Source organism: Urocitellus parryii, unplaced genomic scaffold (assembly GCF_045843805.1).
Source record: "Urocitellus parryii isolate mUroPar1 unplaced genomic scaffold, mUroPar1.hap1 Scaffold_61, whole genome shotgun sequence".
NCBI classification, from domain to species: Eukaryota; Metazoa; Chordata; class Mammalia; order Rodentia; family Sciuridae; genus Urocitellus; species Urocitellus parryii.
This window is the reverse complement of record NW_027554109.1, coordinates 1,122,455-1,140,392: the sequence shown is the minus strand read 5'-3', so window position 1 is coordinate 1,140,392 and position 17,938 is coordinate 1,122,455.

Here is a 17,938-nt window from a genome sequence, read left to right as displayed (position 1 = left end):
GGGAAAGGAAGATGCCAGTTCAAGGATGCAGTCATACAACAGGATGAATAAAATAATAATATGGCATGGCGTTTTCTAATTTGCTAGGACAGAACATTTGAAAAGTTTTCACCACAACTTTTTAATCACTTGAAGGGATGGTTATATTAATTAACTTTATTTAATTATTACTTTATTATATTTATAATATGCACTCCCTATATTGATATAAATATTGTCAATTTCCAATAAAAACAAACTGACTTTGTCAGCTTCTCATTGGAGTTCTATCAGTTTTTTTACTGCTTCAAATCTGTTAATTTTTATGTTTTGAATTTTAACTACAAATGAGCCAGCTCTGCAATACCAAATGAGTTAACATGCTAATCCCTCTATGTTCCCTACTAATAAAATAGCAAGTGAAAACAGATAGGGTCTTTCCACATCTAACATTCTGCGATACTAATTTGTAATGAATATTTTTTAAGTACCTTTGAGGACCAATTATTCACAGTCAATTCTTATCTCTATTATTGCCAAATTGAGACTATGCATAAAACAAAATAAGGATTAAAATGTTCTTCCTAGTGGTGAAAACTTTATGTTTCCCACATGAATTAAACTTAAAGAAAAACATAAAAAGAAAGGCTGTAGAGCTCCTACTTTCTTTCTCTGGGGCTGGGATCAGATTTCAAGAAGATCTTCCATGAAGGACATCATTTCTAATTAGAACAGGGATTATTATTTTTTCCCCTAGAAGGTACTGGAATTGGAATGTTAAACTCCTCAAAATTGTTCATCTCTTTTCTATTATTATAGTTTTTAAAATGCAATTTTAAATGACAGCATAGTATTACAGTATATGACTATACTACACTTAAATTAACCAATTACCCACTGTTATAAGTTTACATTCTTGATAATTTTGATTGTGTTAACATGAATAATTTTTTTTCATGGTCTCTTATCCCAGGTAAAATTGAAAAAGTTCATATTTTTCTAAAATTAATAAAAAATTTATGTACTAATTTATTTTTACACAAACCACATTTATTAATTTAATTTGACTAGAGCTACCCTATGAACATTTCATTGATAGTGATCTTATTATATCATAGAAATTTAGTCATTCCTAAAGTTCTTATGAGACTGATTTAATTTTTACAAGTAGACAAGTTAAATAATTCTATGGCTTTTGTATATTTTTATTTGTGAAAAACATAATCAAGTTTAATTTTTAGTTAACTTTGAAATGTCTTCAAAAGACAGAACTAATACAAATAAACCTTTCTGCAATATCTTTAATATATTGTGCCACTTATGTCTTGTCACAAATGATGAGTATGAATATTTGTGAACGTATATCCTTTTTATATCTCATAAAACATATTTCAAGGTTTAAATATTTGCTGTAAAGAGATGTAAAGAATATACCTACTTAGATTAAAAGTACTACATTAAAATAGCTAATAAAAATGTTTGAGAACTATTAAGTACTACCAAATATCAATTAGAAGAACATCAGAAAATAAGTTAAAATTTCACTTGTTCTTATTGTTTCTAAGATATTATGTCTCATTAAATCATTAAATCTGTCCTGTAATGCTAGGATTAGTCTTATTAATTTGATATATGTATTTCTCATTTTGGCACTAGGAACTGACCGAAAGGTATGTTATCACTGAGCTACATCCCCAGTCCTTTTCATTTTTACTTTAAGACATAAGTTCAGATTTTAAAGGATTAAAATGTTCTTCCTAGTGGTAAAAACTTTCTCTTCCCCACCCAAATTAAACTTAAAGAAAAACATAAAAACTCACTAAGATGCTAGGGTCTTGCTAAGTTGCTCAAGCTGGCCTCAAATTTGGGATCCTCCTGTCTCAGCCTCCTTCATCACTGTATGTGATGTTTAAGTATGTGCCACTATAACCAGCTTGATAACAACTTAAAAAAATATTTTTTAGTTGTCAATGGATTATTTATTTATTTGTGGTGCTGAGGGTTGAACCCAGGGCCTCAAACATGCCAGGCAAGCACTCTACCATTGAACCACAATTCCAGCCCTTTGATAAGAATTTTTTGAGACCAAAATATACTAGATAAGAATAACTATAACTCATCCTTTAAATTATATACTTTTCACTGGAATTATTATATTCAACATGATTATCTTAGGAAATCAACTATTAATGAAATAAAGAACTTTATTATAACCAATACGTCATTGCAAAATGGAAGTTACTGTTTTCAGAATACTTCTCAAATGTAATAATTTTCACGAATTATAGGCCAATAGAAATTACATAAGACTATTATTAGCTTTTCAGAGGATTTTAACATTTCTAATAGAATATCTTATTGATCATTTAAAATCTTCATTGTTGCTAAATACGTTCTGAAGGAGTTTCCTTTGTACATTGAGCATAAATAAACTTATGCCATTTTATAATTACTTTTCATAACTTGCTGGACTACCTACCATATGTGCTACCTTAACAATGAAATGTCACCAAAGACATGAATCCCTGGTTTTAAATTCTGTAAAGTAATGGTGTCTTGAAATTGTCAAAATATGTCATGACAGAGTGCGGATCAGGTTTTCAACCTCTTCCTCACACCTTTTCAGTTCTCAATGTGCACTTATAGGTTTGATTCTCAAATCCTTTTTTAAATCAATTCATTGCAAATTGGTTACAACCTGACCACTTGTAGATTTCACATTGTTTACCAAATCTCAAAAACTGTATTTCTGCAGCATTACACACTACAGAAAATACTTCTTCTTGGCTCATGCAAAACCCAGCCATTCTGTGTCTTCTCCACTCTTTTGAACTCCTCTTTACCCTCTTTAGTGGCTCCTCCACCTGCTCCAAAATGCTGATGTTACTTAGCCTTTTGACTCTACTCTTTTTCCTCCTCTCCATAGATGGACATTAATTTCTTATTCAATATGGACTGTAGTCTCCTGAATAGCAAACATACACCTGCACTACCTGTATCAAACCAAATTCATTAGGTTCGACCTTGGACTTCTTTTACAGTATTTTTTCCTTCAAATAACAGAATTTTCTTTTGTGAGAAGTTCTAATTTTACAGAAAAATGAAGCAGAAAATTTTCAAACATTCCTTCCCGACATTCCCCATTTTCCCCTGTTATTAACAACTTTCATTAGTCTGGTACATTTGTTGTAATTAACCGACTAATATGGATACATTATTATTACCTGAAAAATCATAATTGACAATAGGATTCACTCTCTGTGTTGCGCCTTCTGTGGATTTGATGAATGGGTAATCTACCATGAAAATATTGTACAAAAATGTTTCACACTCCACAATCTCTGCGCGCTCCCCTTTCCTACCCACCCCTCCCTTCAACACTGTGGCAACCATTGATCTTTTGACTCTCACCATAGTTTTGCATTTTCAGAATGTCACACAGCTGGAATCAAAAAGTGCATGCCCTTTCCGGGTTGCCTTTTTTCATTTTGCAATATGAATTTAAGATTCCTCATGCTTTCTTGTGGCTTGATAATTCATTTCTCTTTATTGCAGAAAAATATTGCCTTTATTTATCTATTCATCTATCCAAGGTCCTCCTGATATTTCTCGGCTGAACAATTACAAATAAGGCTGCTATAACATTTTTGAGCAGGTTTTTTTTGTGTGTGTGGATATTAATTTTCAACTCATCTGGTAAGTAAGGACCAAGGAGTATAATGGCTGTATCTTGTAGTAAGAGGTTTTGTAGGAAGCTGCCAAACCATCCTCCAAAGTGGCTGTATCATTTTACATTCCCACCAGAAATGAATGAAGGTTCCACACCTCAGGGTGTCTTTAAAAGTTGTCATTTTTTTAAGTTGTGGAAACAGTTATATAAATTCATAACCCTTAACGAAGATTAAATAATCCTCAGAAGATTAAATATTCATTGAGTTTCAGTATATACATACTCTATGTAGCCATGAACCCAATCCAAATTTAGAAAAACACTTAATCTCTACAGATAATTCACTATGATTAATTTCCTGTTAATTCCCACCTCTCATAACAATCTATAATTTTGATTTTTGTAATAATAAATGTTTAACTTTTCTAGAACTAAGAAGTAAAAAATATTTCATATAGTTTGGCGCCATTTTCTATATGGATTTTTTCCTCAACATTTTTATGGGGATTTGTTCAAGTTTTTGTATTTGAAAGAGCTTACTAATTTACTAATTTTTACTGCTGAGTAGTATTTCTCTCTGCACATATATTTTAATCTGTTTACCTACTTTGCTTTTCCTGACCATTTGAGTTGTAACCAATTTGGAGTTATTATGAATAATGTTGATGTGAATAATCTTGTGAGATTCGTGTGTGCGTGCCCATGCTCACATTTCTCTTTCAGAAATATCTAAGAGTAGAATTCCAGGTCACAGGGTAGATTTGTTTGTTTAACACTCTAAAAAGCTGGAGAACTCTTTTCCAAAGTGCTTGCTAATTTTTCACTCCCACGGTAAGTGTTGGAGTGTACCAGTTGCTCCGAAGTCCGTGCCACATTTTCATGTCATTAGTCCTGACATGTGGTGGGTGTTTAATGATGTCTCATTGTGGTTGTCAGGATGACAATTTAACAATTACTTTAGCTCATAGGTGCCCCCTTTGAGCACCTCCTGTGACACAGTAGTTCCCTGATGCTTTACAGAAGCAAGTCCACCCTGCCCTAAACCACACAAGGGTCTCCTCCAGGGATTCCATAGGGCATCATGTCACGTTGTCATGTGTCCCTACTTCCAGTCTCATATTTATTCTTCACTCTCACTCCTGTTCTGTCTTACATGTGCCACTTAAAGTTTCCAAGTTCTCAGGACCTTTGTCCTTTTGTATACCAATTTCTTAATATTGAAAGTCCTTCATCCTTCCCCCACATCAAAAAATAATTTTTATTTAAGTAACTCAGAAATCTTGTTTCTCTGGAACTTTCCTCATTTCCTTGATGGAACATTTGATTCATTTATTTCCATTCCCAGGATAAATTTTATCTCATGGCCATGTTTTAGTTTTAGCTGTTACATTTTATTTTAATTATCATTATATTAAAATCTTTATCAAATGACTGTGATATCCATAAGACTGGTATATATTAACCTAAACTTCAGAATAGTAGCTGTCATCGACAACTAGTCATTAAATGAAAGAACAAGTAACAGGCCTTCTATCTTCTTTAGTCTCCATAATGGGAAGTATGTCCCTGTGTTTCACAAAGAATAAAGAAGAAAAAAATGTGTTCTTACTTGAATGATTTCTGAGTGTTGCTCTGTCTTTAAGGTGGAAAATATCCATTCTTCAAAACTTTCTTACTTTTTATCAGATTCCATGTGTTTGCCATAAATTAACTTCAAAAGACAAAGGGTTCACTTAAATGGGACATTATTAATGAAAACATGATTTTAGATATTTTAATTGGGTCACTCTGACTAAAAGGATCGGTAATAATTCACTAAATTATGTCTTTAGGGTCTTAGGCTTCTTATATATTGCATACATGCAATAAGATATTTACATAAGTGTTGGTTTCAAGGTATTTTCAATATTGGGACTAAGAAATTTCCAAAAAGTTTCTTGGAAATTTTGACCCAATTGATTTCCTCATAAAATGTCACAGAAATTTCACTTATTTTTATCCTTTAAGGGTTAATTAGTAAAGAACAAAAATATATATATATATACTTAAGTTAAATAAATGTATTGATATACTGTTTAAAAACCTGGTGATCTGATCCTAGGGGATTTCATGGACTGAATAAATCTTCTACCACTTTTTCTACTGGTATGGTCTGGCTCCCAAGCAAAAAGGTCACAATGTCAGATACTAATTCATAAAATCTGGTAACTTTATACTAATCAATGAGACCCGAGAGTCTGAGAATGACGGTCTGGAGAAGACATTCCTCTCTTAAAGAAAGGAATCTGTGAGCTAGACTCTCTTGTTTGACTGCCTGGCCAAACTGAATGGATGTTCTGGAAGGAGTCTGGAACCCATTTTTCCAGTATAAACTGAAGTATAAACGTACAGTGTGAGTATAGCTCACCTCTCTCCTGTGGAAACTTCTCTATATGCAGGGATGTATCTCCAACTAGGGATTTTTAGGACAAATTTTGGCCTTGGGCCACCCTTGACTGGAACAGTGACTCAAGCTAGAACAATCAGATTCCATCCCACAGGAAATGGGAAATGGCATTGAGAAATTTCTGCCAGTCTGGGCTGAACATCAAAATGGGACTCTAAATGCAGAGTTTGAAGCTGAGAATGCCAGTTCTGTAAAAAGTAGGTCATCACAGAAAAAAAGAACCAGTGAAATAGATACACAATTGCTTATCCGGCTATCATTTTTGCCATGGTGATTATTTCCTTCTAATGTAACATATGTTATACAATAAGATTATTGTTTGTTTTCTACAAACAATATAGTTAGAAACTTAGCTCCATTTTTGACAGGACTTTTTTCCCCCTTGATATGTACCAACTGCTAAGAATAGTGTCGGACACATAGAAGTTATCCAATGAATAATTTTAAAATAAATGAATAAATATTGGTTTCAAATTGGGTTCATTTCAAAACAAAAGAATTATTCCATGGGATATAAAAATCTTGCTTTAGATTTATTGTCTAATTTCTGCAGAGTCTAAAAATTTTCACAAAGATTTGGATTTAAAGAGTTGCAGTAAAGGAAACAACTTTGAAGAAGAATTGAATGGAGCTATATGATAAGTTTAGAAATAATTTGAAAAGTACAGGTCAAAAAGTCATCAAAGTCACAAGTTCAGAAATTCGAATATAGTCATGATAGAAAAACAAATGAAAAATGCTAAGTAAAAAAAGTAGCAATTTTTTTTTAGATATTAAATTATTCTTTGAAATCAGGAGTTGAGTAAGCAGAAAGAAGAATGTACTTGGACCATGTTAAAAACCAAATCAATATCTATCAATAGAGGCTATGTTAATTGGAGTGTTATTTAATTTAAAAGTGAAATTTGTTAGAAGGAGCATAGAAACCACATTAGTGAGAACATCAAAGCCTTAGCTTTTTTCCCTGTGTCTTTAATTTGTGATTCATCTTTTTAAAACTAATATCACAACCACTCCCCAAATTAAGCAATTAAATAAACAAGTAATGTACTATAATTATCGACTTGATGGAGCAAAATCTTAAACTTGATTAAGCAAAATATTTTAATCTTTTTCTTTTTAATTCTTCTGGCTGGAATGCTACTATTTTATCTCTGCATACCCAAAGGAGAGCATATATTCGAGCATGGTAAATCAACTAGAGCTGAGTCTGCTCCTAATAGCCCTGGGAATTTGGATAAGTTACTAAACATCAAAACCAATACCATTAATCATATTTCACAGAAATACAATGTGACCTTGTTGGATTTCATAAAGAAAATTTTTTATTGTTACATTTCTTTTTAGTCTTTTCAAGGTCAGAATAAATTCTGAGGAAAACAGGTGTTCTTGTCAATGACAGTTTATTAGACTAGACCATAATCACATGAGATCAATACAGTACAGCTTATTCAAAACTATGATATAGATGACTCTATTTAGTCCAAACAATAAGCCAGTCAGGGTCCACAGAGTTATTTTTGTTAACTCATTTTACAGTTAAAGAAACTAGGGTTTATGAAGCTCAAGCAGCTTGTACAAATTCACAGCATATGATACACTCAAGGAAATATAACAACTTTTTTTGGTGGAAGGTACTGGGAATCAAATCTAGGGGCCTTTTACTACTGAGCTATATATCCAGCCCTTTTTAAATTTTTTTATTATTTACTATTTATTTTTGAGTCGGATCTTGCAAAGTTACTGAGACTAGCCTTGAACTTGTGATCCTCCTTTCTGAGCCTACTGAGTACCTGCAATTACGAGCATGCACCACCACTCTTTACCACTGTCCACAATGTGCAAGTTTCCCCCCCAAAGTGTTCATATTACTTAGCAGCAAACTCGACTCTGATTGGTTCCTCTGGATGTCAAACTTGTTTTTTTTCCTCTCTTAAAGTCCACAGAATAAGCAGAACAATTTCCCTAAAGTATATGTCACGTCCTTATGTAACACTCTATCAGGTTTCTACTGCAGATAAACAGTAAGCTGTACGTACTAATTCTTGTCTCTGTGACCATCTGTGAAGTGTCCACCCACCTTCTCTTCCACTATGTCATCCTTCCCCCTTCCACTTTATTAAGAACACATTAGTCCACTTTCTGTCTCTCCCAAATGAGATGCTCCTGTCTCAAGCATATATTGGTCTTTCTTGGGATCCTCTTCACCAGGTCTTTTTGTGATTGCCTCCTATTCAGTATTTGAGTCTCAGCTGAAATGTCACCTCGACATAGGGTTTTTCACAGCCCCCTTGCCCAAGCAAATCTGCCCAATGGGCAATTGCCTTATACTTCGACTTCTTCATTGAGGTTTTAACTATGTAGATATTTATATGGCACATGTACCCACCCCCATTAGAAAGTCAGTGATTTGGGATCAGAGAGTCTATATTGTTCTCAATTTTATTTCTACAATTTATAATTTAGACTAAGTGATTAATCAATATGAGTTACCAATGAAAACAGAAAACACACACACACACACACACACACACACACAAACTAGCTTCCCCTAAATTTGTCCATCATCCAAGCTACAGGTGACTCTATGTCTTTCATTTCACTTCATTGTCCCAACTCTCTCACCCGCTTCACTACTTTACTAAACACAGTCTAACTTTTGTCCATACTGCCCTGTTGGAACTGTCTCCCCAATGTCACAGATGACAGTGTGTCTCCTCTCCTGACGTCTCTGAGGCAGAACAAGAACAGTTGACTACACCTTCCTTTGCAGCCCTATCCTACCTTGGGTTTTCATAATACATGCAAAAAATCACCCTTCTCTTAACATATGCCATTTTTTCTTTCTACAGTTTCATGGCACCTGCTTACTTTCAAACTCCCACACTTTTTCCCAATACCTCTGAAGCCTTCCAAAGATTTCCAGGCAACTTTGTTATTCTTTCTTTGATGTTCCAATTGCTCATTACATATGGAACAATTATTTTTTTCTTATTAATCATTTGTCTGTCTCATTCTATCCTGGAATGAAAACACCTTGAAGGTAGGGAAAACTCTTTACTCGTGTTGTATCTTGGTGTCTAATATTAGGCTCTTACTTGAGGAATTAGATATGCATGTCTGACACAGAGCATGATGATACCACATGAAAGGATGAGGATCCTCACATAGTGTTTTGACAGCTATTTGTACACACCCTGACATCAGGATGGAACACCCTTTAATGTGGGATATGGTCAGATGGCCTGCAGAGTAAGAAAGTTCTAAGTATCCCAAAGTGGGCATCTCATAATCATATAATTTTATACAGACAGCTGCTCATGTCAGCTTTAGATAATGCTCTTCTTAACTTGTATAAGTAGACATAATATAACTGAGAATATATTCTTGGGGCCATCTACTGATAATATTGTTGCATGTAATAGTAATTTAACCAAAAAGAGAATCCTCAAAGGAGTCATTAGAAATTGTCAATACATAGCTGTAAAAGATTTAGTGATAACAGCAAGAACTTTTGGGTTAATGAAGAGAGATTCCTTCTGCAGTCAACTGTGATTGAGAAATGGTTGATTCCCTTGTTGCTATTGTGCATTGGCAGAAAGCAATGTGAAATGGGAAGTTGGTATGTTTTGGAATTCCCTTGTGATAACAGTGGATTAGTGTAGGATTGGAAATTACTGCCAGCTTCACAGAGGACAAGGTAAAGTGGGCTGCCTCATTTATATCCAGCAGGAAAACCAAGTAACATAACCTTTGGGTAAGTATTGTCTCTTATTATCAGGAATCTCAATATTTTTACTGTTCTTAGGACAATGATTTTATTTGAGGGCATCTGTCAAAAGTAAAGAGAATAGCAAGAACAATAGCAAAATATTACATTTAAAATATTTATGACAGCATCACCAAGAGCTTCAACTAAGTGAAATATATGCAATTAGTTTTAAGAGCATAGTCATTACTTGTGCTTCTGATAAAATGCAGGGATATTTTATCAATGTACCCTGATTACAAACAATGGGAAATTGTTCTAAGTCCTACCATGTATTTGACCCATAGGATGTCACTCTGAAATTAAGAATGTTTTCAAAGATATTGAAAGAACATGGATTTTAAAAGTGGAAAAATGAAAAAAATCATATGCAAAACAATAACAACAACAAAGAAATTGGCTATACTTTGTTAATTTAGATAAAGTGTGATTCCACTTTATCTAAATTAACATTAAGACAAAAACTAACAAAGCAAGGATAACATTAACTCAAAGGATAATGGTAATATCCTTAGGGGTTGATTCGTTTCTGAGTTTCTGTATTTTAGTACATTTTTTAATGAGGATGGTGTTCAGTGCAGGGAAAAATTTTCACTGTACTTTGATATCAAGAGAGATGGTGATTCACTCTGTGGCAGAGAAGCCTTGGTGAAAAAGTAAGAACTCACTTGGTTATGGTATTTGAAGGCAAAAAAATTCTACTCTCTCCATCTCTGATTTCTGGAACTCTAAGGGAATCATTTGGAAAAACCAAACCCAGGAAATAGAAACACAGCACCTTTCCATTAGCAGGTCTAAAACATAGTGACCTAAATGTTGCAGATAACAGATTTGATATTGAGAATGAGTTTATGAGACAGGCACTGACCAGGGAAAGAAGAAAGATGAGGAAGGTAAGAGCAAGGATGCTTCTAGGAGAGAAGAACAGAAAGGGGCAGGGGAAAGGAAGGGAGGAAGAAGGGATAGAGGCAAAAGGAACAGAAAAAGACCCTTCAGACTTTAACCTTCACCTACAGAAAGATGTAGAGTCATGCACATCGGCCTTTCTAAATGAATTTCGTCATTTCTGAATCATGTTCATTACTCAGGATTCCAGGTGCCAGGCAAGAAGTTGTATGATGAAAAATAATAGTGCATTTCCTCCTAATACTTTCAGTATTTACTTCTCCAGTCTTGTCAATTTCATTTTTATCCATATATTTTTAAGTGTTGTTGTCACATTTTTTTTTCAAAACTGACAGCAAGTTTTTCTTGATGAGATTTTTTTTCTTAACAACTAAAAATTTTAGTTTTAATTTTACACATTTATGAAATGCAATGTAATCTGATTAATATATTCAACGTGTAGCAATCCCATCAGATTAGTTGCATTTCCATCTCCATTTCTCATATGTTGGTGTTGGGAAACCTCTCTTTTTTTCTGGTTCTTATAAAATACATAATAAGTTTGTTGTAAACTGTAGTTACCCTACTCTTCTGTAGGATACCCAGCAGAAACTTACTTTCTAACTGCATTTGACAATGACACAGATATAGCCTATGTTAATATTAGTAAAATGTATTGACAGAGAATGTGGAATTTCTATTTCAGTGTGCAGTTTTCATTAAGAAATATAGGTAATTAAAATTAATTTTATTTTATTATAATCAAATCATGGTAAAAATTGTTTTTCTGGCATTTTATATCTTTTTTTTTGTTCAGTACCTACTATTCTAATCTTTATGGCCATTCTAAAATCTGAGACTCATTGTTGCTTTCACAGAAAACATATATTCTAGTAGCTGTGACATTGTGAGGAAAATAATCACAGAAATGTGAGTCAGAAAACCTGAATTCCAATGGAAAACCTGTGGATCTTTAAGTTAGGTTGGCTTCTGAGAAGAGAAAGCTCATCAAATATTATTGAAATTTAATAATTAAACCTAAGGGCGAAATGAGTACTTGATTAGCAACATTTAATAAAAATACACAGATCATTTAAAGAATCTTAACAGTACAAATTAATACTTAGAATAATGAACATATGATTATATCTGGCATTAATTATAAAGAGCAAGTCTTACTATAATGAGAAGAAATTATAAAGGCCCTCATAATGGCTTATTATGATGAAGATGATAATATAGCTAGTGCTAGTTTAACTGTATTTTTCAAAGTCACTTGGACACAAATTTTCTATAGAGCCTGAACATTTCTTAAATATGCTATACTATCAACCATTATTGTATGTTATTTTAAAATTTTAATGTGTGGTTATTGCATCTTCAGAATATGTGTTGTCAAGTAATTTGACATTTGAGAACTCCATGAAACAGTAATTTATCTTCTACCAGGTCCTTAATTACTCAAAAGGCCTGCAATGGAATGCTTATTATATTAGATATAAATAGTGTAAAACAGTTATTAAAGTCATAGATACTAGAAAAAACTAAAATATAATTATAGTTTTTTATTATTATTTTTCAGTGAATGTATTGAGAACCTCAGGTTAATTGACCTACTCACAGGTGCACAACTAGTAAAACTCAAGTGCTAGAAGTATGTGTGTATTTTCTCATTAAGTCAGTGTTCCTTTCCCTGGTCCTAGAACTTTCTACCTACCATCAGCTTTTAAAGAAAAGCTAGAGAAGTTATTACAGATAGTTTTTCCAGCAAATATGACTATACTTATTATTTACAATTTTTAAACAATTGTTGGCTTACTTTAGTGAGGATCATTCATTTGACACAATTTATTCTAAATAAATTATTTTAAATTGCAGTGGTTATACAACACCAATAAATTTGCCATTAATTGCTCCTCTTGGAATACACTGATCCTATCCACAAAGAAATTATTGATAGTATTTGTGATCCTTGTTTTGAAATTCTTCTCTTATTATCATTTTTATGTATCACTATTAATCAGAGAAATAGGTCATGTTTATATTTAGAATAATATGGACTCATACTCAAGTGAGTACTTGGCTTATTTCTATTCCCACTCCCTAACATTTTTAATTCCAGTTTGGTCATAATGATAAATAATGATTCATGATCAAATATTTTCATCATCCCTGAAATACTCAATACTAGCATCACACAGGGAGAATAATAAAATTTTATTTTAATGTAAGATAAATTAAGGATATCTATTAAAGTGCCTAAATTATATAAAATTCATGGAGAGACAAAATATTTACCAACTGCCAAAGTAACATTAACAACTGACATCATCATACACCTCTAAATATAAGCAGGAAAATGGTACTTTAGAACATCTTCATACCCCAAAAATAAGTGAAAAGAGACTTCCCAAAACTCTTGTTATTGGTGGAAATATTTACTTGTTCTCAAAAAGAAAGTTATTTCTTACGGTACAATTTTAAATTTTCTAACATTTTTGCTACAATTAGCTTAATGAAATAAGTGCTTCCAATGGAAAGGATCAAATGTTTAGAATTTTCTAAATTTAACATTGAAAAATAGTATTATATAAGTGTCAATAGAACAATTATATTATGAAAAAAATATTTTAAAAAATAGTCGTACACAAATCATTGCCCTTTTGCTGGTGTATTTAGTAAAAGAGTGCCCCCTTGTGATTTCTAAATCTTATGCAGCAACAACTTCTACCAATCAGAGACTTTTTTTTTCAATTTAAAAGAAAACATCTAGCATCCTCAGAGTACAACCAAACACTTTGTTTTTGCACATGAAACTACTTTAAATTTGTTTTTCTGGAAGCAAAATAAAGTGCTTCATGGGGATTTATGAGAAAGCAGTTTTAAGAACACCACTACTAGGCGTCCCAGGACTGTAGCTGATGAAATTCATACATGCTGCTGTTTTCCATTTTTATACACAGGTAGTGGCTCTCTGGACAGAGCACATTTCTTTCAGAGAATAAAACTTCTGAGGTTAGGTTGATTGGACTTTTTCTGACAGTGTGGCATGGTTTTGAGGTACTTTGTGCTGTCCTTCATTATGAACTTATGAACATGATCAAAGAGGCCATAGGTCCCTCATAGTTCTCGGTGGAACTGTCAGTGTTACCAACAGGGAGTTGTTTGTGTAGATGGAAAGAGCAGCACAGCTTATGTTGGAACCAGGAGAAGCAGGATACTGGAAACTTGTGCTCAGGCAGATCTAAAATACTTGGGAACATCTCTTTGTAGCTTAAAAACTGAATGCTGTATTGATGACAAATTGTGAACTTAAGCTAATGGGAGACTTGGGGTTTAATGCAAAATTACAAGGTTAATTTTACCACTGTTTACACTCAGTCAATAATTCTGAGAAGTGTAGCTAATGTTATAGAGCATGGTACTTTTCTTTATGGACAAGGAATATTTATATGTAATAGCTCTGAAGCAATTTCTATGCACTGACATCCACTTCTTATCATAAAAAATAATTATCTCTAAATTTATTCAGTTAAAATATAATACTGAAGGACAAAATGTGGGTTTGGGTTAAATAAAAGCAATGAGCATCAGCTTTTCCAGTAAAAGCCAAATTGTTAGAGGCAGACCAACAATGTTAGTTGTGATAAGTATTGGGAATATAAACAACTATATCAATGGGAGGTATTCTTCAAAATGTTTATGTTTCATGGCCAACAGTGGATAAAACATTTATAGGTAAAAGTACAAGCAAGAGGAATCAATTCACTATAAACATTGCCTTTAGGCATTAATTCCAAACAGAAATGGGTGTAATTTTACCCCTAAGGGACATCTGGCAAAGTTTGGAGACATTTTAGTGATCACTAAAATGGTCACAAATAGGACTGAGGTGCTACTGTCATCTAGTAGGTAGAGGTCATAGATGCTGCTAACATAGATGCACAGAATAGCCTCCCCCCATAACAAAAAATTGTCAGTAGAGAGCCAATTATAAATAAGATCCAAGGTGGAAAACTTGTTCTAGACCTAGAATTTTAGATTTAATTGACCTATATTGGGTTTTTCATGGGTGGATTTTATATGCAAATTATCATAATTCTTCATCTGGAATCACTTTGAACTTCAATGTGTTATGAAGAAATTTACTTACAGGTAACAGCACTCCCTTGAACTTAAAAAAATTCCTACCACTTTGTAAAATCTTCTATAACAGTGATTTAAAAATTATGTATAAAGTAAAATTATTAATGAATATGTATAATCTTGGGCTTTTTCCCCCCTCCTTGTATTCCATCCCAATCTTTCAATTTCAGGGTCATATATTTGGGAGTAGGCCAAGAAATCTACATTTAAGGAAAATATCCTGGTGACTATCATCCAGGAGTTTATAGATTACATTTTGGAAAGCACTACTGTATATTTCTTTAAAGATGGCCATCAATCAGAAAAAAGTATTATTTATCTGTGTACAATTTTATTCTACAAATTTAAGTTCTAAATATGAGGTCTGCTTAAACTTATTTTCTTCTTCTTCTATCTGCCAGAGAAAAGTTTCCAAATTAGCTTTACCTTGAATATGGGAATGTGTGTAGAAGTGCAGATAGATAAAAGTAGATTTTAATAAAAGTGTTTCTTATTACATTTGAGCACAGAGAATAAATCACTTTTGGTGTGCGTTTTTATTTATTTATTTATTTATTTATTTATTTTACATACATGACAACACTGGAATGCATTACACTCATTATTACCCATTTACAGCACAATTTTTCATATCTCTGTATATTAAGTATTTTCATGCCAAATTATGCCATTATACATGTATTCTTTTTTTGCATTACAATTCTTAATACACATATATACCACAATTTTTCATATCTCTGTTTGTATATAAGGTATGATGACACCAAATTCAAATATTCATACATGTATTTTGTATAATGGTGACCATCACATTCCACCATCCTTGCTAATCCCCTTCCCCCTAGTGTACATTTTTAATGGTGAAACATTATGAAATTTTGGGGGAGAGAGCAAAAGAATTTTGTGAATCATAGATCAAGGAGTAATTTTGAGTACTTTCTAGGTATTAGAATTTAAATTATTTTAATTAGCCATTAATTACTTATATTCTTAATTTACTAGCAGACAATAAAATAAGACAAATGTCATTAATCTCTCCACTTAATTAATAAAACATGAAATTACAGAATTTACCTGTGAATCTGTAAGAAACAAATCACGTCTTTATATCTCGCAAGTAAGTGTTTCAAAATTTCATTCATATACTCCTCACTGTGATACATCAATTTCATTTGTACGCAAACCATACAACTTGGACTTTATAAACATGCAAAACATATTTTAAAAATCAAAGAAAAAAAGACTAATAGAACTAAGAACTGACTTTAAGAGGAAAATCACCCTCTAACTGATGAGAACAATTGACCTACTGTGTCTTCTCAGTTGAATGGAGCCTTAAAGATAAACAAGAAATCATTTTGAGCTTTGGATTAATCAGCATAATAAATCTTGAAACAATGCCATTACAAAGGAATTTAGCCTTCACAGTTTACTGTATGATTTAAGGTTCCATCTGACAAATGTGTTAAACTGAACCAAAATGCAAATGCCTAGAATTCTAATCAACTTGTGGGAAAACTATTACTAAGAATACCCCTTTTGCAAAAGAATTATCAAAAAGAAAAGGGAAAGAAAAAAAGAAAAAGCCTTCTATATTATATTTGCTTCCAAAGACTAGCTATCCTTAAAAAACAAACAAACAAACAAACAAACAAACAAAAACGGTGAATTATTCTCAGGAAGGAATTTGGACAATCTAACCTAAGCACTTTAGAACATGGAGTCATGAAACCATTACACAATTATACATTGGGCTAAACATTTACTTTTCTAAGGATGAAATTTTTCTGTATTTCAAATTAAAATTGGTAACATGATGTTAAATACTGTGGTTATTAAATATGGGAAATAAAATTCCCTGAAATTATATTCCTCTCACTTAACAGCTCTCTGTTAGCCAAGCCTGAATGTAAAGTTTTGTTGGTCCATGTAAGGCTATTGAAAGAAATTGATGAGAAAAAGGTGACACAGAAATGAAATTTAAAATATAAAAGCAATATCTTTCAGTACTTTATGGCTCACTTTTTGACTTCATGGATATTTATTATATTTATCAAGTTTGGTTATCATAGACATTTATATGCTTGAATAATTATATTCTGTTGAATATTTGAATTTTATATGAATATACTTCAGAAAAAGAGTGTAGTGATTAATGTGTCTGTTAATTTTGTTAGGTTACCTTATCTAAATTTGTGTCCAAATCTTATTTTGGCTGTTTCTCTGAGAATGTTTTGGAGATTCACAGTTAAATTGTTGCTCTTTGAATTAATTAAATTTACCTGCTTTATATGGGTGAGCATCAGTTATTCCATTCAAAATCTGGATAGAAGCCCCCTGCAGCCCCAGCCCTCCAGTCTCACAAGGAGTTCTGTCAGTAGGTATCTCTGAGACTTGAACTGCAGTCTTGGTCCTGGATCTCTACCCTGTAGATCCAATCTATAGATTTTGGACTTCACAACCTCCATAGTAATATAAGTAAATTCCTTAAGGTAAATATTTTTCCTCTAAATGCACACACATTCTATTAGTTCTGTTTCTTTTTAGGACCCTGTGTACTGGGAGATTTGAATTTTTTAAAAAAGTTATACCATTTAAACACAATAAATTTCTAATTTATTTCGTTTTTAGCTTCAAAAATATTGAAATAAAACACATCAAAGGAAAGTACACAAATACAAGTATTCAGCCTAGTGAATTATAGTCTTTTAAATGTTGCAATTACATGACAAAAAAATATCAGGATTAGAAAATCAGCCATGAAGCTAAAATATGTTTTAAACTTATATAGTAGTAAAACATGAATAGAAGCTATAATTTGAAGCCTTTAATTTAAATGAAGCTGAACAAAAAGTAGATGTTAATGTAAGAAAAATTACTACAGATAAAGAAGTACAATTTACTATGCCAAGAGTTTTAATCTGCCAATAATGTGACAATTCTACTTTTATGACTTGAAAGATGTAAAAGAAAAATGGCAGAACTAAAATAAGATAGACAAAATTACTAAATACACTTGATGACTGTAGTGCATTTGAATGGC